Here is a 2,443-nt window from a genome sequence, read left to right as displayed (position 1 = left end):
CGCCCCGCCCCGCCTGGCCCCCAGCGGCCCGGGGTACCTGGTCCGCCGGCTAGCTCGCTGGCTCTCTTTGTGCGGACAGCCGGCCCAGCCCCGCCCCGCCTCCCGACCTGTCGCGGAAGGCTGGGCGAGAAGGGGAACCCGAGACCCTCGACCCAGGACCTACGGGGACCCGCCCTCCCTCAGGTTCCTCCTCCTCCCCGGGATATGGGGGTGGCCCTGACAGCCTCCCCTGGGAAGGACAGAATTCGATCGCTCATCTGAGGGATTCTGGTGGCCTAGGGTTTATCTAGAAACTGACAGTTTTTCTTTCATCACAAAAATTGGTAGCAGGAGGCTCTTTGCAAGAGCTCCGGCGCAAATGGCTTGCCATTAATATTTAATAGCTGAGTCTTTGTATAATTGACAGAGGCTACAACTAAGACCTGGCGATAAATGTTCTTGATTCAGTGTTCTCTGGTACAATGTGCTCGTGTTGCAGCTACCTTAACTGTCACATGTAATTCTGAAATCTGTAAAGGACAGTAGAACACACCTTTCCAGTTAAGTCTCTTCAGCCAAATGGATGTAATAAGGAGAAATGGTCCAGTGTCAGTTCTCCTGATTGTTCTGTATCTCCTCGGCTCTCTGGAAGTTGTGTATTCTGTTTCTTTAGTGACTCTGGGGGTGGGGATAGAGGACTGAGGGAGAATAGTTCGCAGGTTCGCATTTTTGCAAGCTTAGGTCCTGAATCGTTTAAAGGAGAAATTTCTCTATATAGTTCTTTACATGCAAGATAACTGAAGTTTGGCTTATACGATGATTAAATTTGAAAACTTTGGTATTTGATATCGGCTCAATACCAGAGGCTTTTTTTTTTTAATGTCCATCTAAAAACAGGAAAGGAAACAAAGAAGTCAAATGCTGCTTGATAGGCTGCATGGTTAAATATGAATGTTTACACAGAAAAAATTACTTTTTTAATGGACTTCTGCCAGGCAAAAATATATGATTATTTATATTCTTTAAAGCTACATGGAGCTAGTTGAAAAATTAGTTTTTACTCTTGTTTTTAATGTGATTGAAAGCACCTACTGCAGATTAGCCTGGATTGAGTCACTGTCCTATCACATATAAGCCCTAAGATCTTAAGCAAGTTGCTTGACATCTATAAACCTCAGTTTCTTCATTTTTGAAATGGTTGTTATGGAAATAATAATACCCACCTCTAGAGTTGTGGGGGGGATCAAAGGAGTTAATGTTTGTATAGTGATAATATTTGCAAGTGATATATTTATCTTAAACTGAATTAGAAAATATTTGTGCTCAGAACTTTTTAAAAAATTGAATTAGTGCCTTCATAGGTGATATTAATAGGGCAAAAATAAATTAGGATCCAAGAGCAAAAAATTGTAGAATATATTTTTAATTTACTAATTTAAACAAATTACCACTCATTACTAAGCTAAAATGGGTTTAAGATCATATGACCTCATTGAAATCGATTCTATTTTAATTACTTTAAGTAAGACTTATTTGGAAACACTGCCATGGTAAAGGTAAGATTCAGTAGTTTTGTTCTTATTTTATACATTTCCTCCAGTTATTTCTGCACATTAGATATTGCATAGATTATTCTGTTTGTGGTAAAACAAAAGTGGTGGTTTTGTTCATTTTTTGGTATACCGAATTTGTACTGAGGTTGTGCCATGTTTTTTTTTTTTAAACCCCTCTTTGACACCGGGTCTGTGCATGGGACTGAGTGTTCTTAGAGGTCCCAGCCTCCTTCACGCCATCATACAAGAAGAGATTAAATTTCCTTTTTTATGAACGTAATAGTTTGTAAAGTTCCATCTAGTATCAGGTAATATGAGCTGGAAACTTAATATTTTTCTTTCAGTACTGTTGGGATTTTCATCAGAGTCCTTTTCAGCTTTGGAAGAAGCTAATAACTGATTTGTATACTGGTTACAAAAATTGAGTTAATTTCTAAGATACCCCTGAAGATTTCTTACAGACATTTTACCATCACATATGGCAGCATTCACTCTGTGCTGGTGGAGGAAAGAAATATACAAATAGGGATTGTGGTTTTCTTTGTTAATGAGTTTGAAGGTGCTGGGCAGGAGGATGCTTGGCCCTAATATATCTTTCATGAATGCAGGTGGTCTCTGGAGTCTCTTATTTTAAAAAACAAATCTAAAGCCAGGCACAGTGACCCAGCCTGTAATCCTAGCACTTTGAGAGGCCGAGGGGTGGATCACTTGAGCTCATGAGTTGGAGACCAGCCTAGGTAATAATGGTGAAACCCCATCTCTACACAAAATTAAAAAATTGGCCTGGCGTGGCAGCTCCTGCCTGTGATCCCAGCGCTTTAGGAGGCCGAGGTGGGTGGATCACCTGAAGTTAGGATTCCAGACGAGCCTGGCTAACATGTTTAAACCCTATCTCTACTACAAATACAAAA

At 40.6% G+C, this 2,443-nt stretch overlaps 1 protein-coding gene across 1 annotated transcript in view; it reads left to right on the top strand.

Moving 5' to 3' along the window:
- Window positions 1-81: 81 nt before the first annotated feature.
- DYNC1LI1 (dynein, cytoplasmic 1, light intermediate chain 1) overlaps window positions 82-2,443 on the top strand; it is a 46,097-nt gene continuing 43,735 nt past the window's right edge. Inside the window, exon 1 of the mRNA XM_011961543.1 lies at window positions 82-183. The gene's annotated coding sequence lies outside the window, so the exon portion shown is untranslated. The remainder of the gene's footprint in view (window positions 184-2,443) is intronic.

This window comes from Colobus angolensis, unplaced genomic scaffold (genome assembly GCF_000951035.1).
Source record: "Colobus angolensis palliatus isolate OR3802 unplaced genomic scaffold, Cang.pa_1.0 Scaffold56, whole genome shotgun sequence".
Classification (NCBI taxonomy): Eukaryota; Metazoa; Chordata; class Mammalia; order Primates; family Cercopithecidae; genus Colobus; species Colobus angolensis.
Note: the sequence above shows the minus strand (reverse complement) of the source record. Positions and strands in the feature narration are given on the sequence as shown.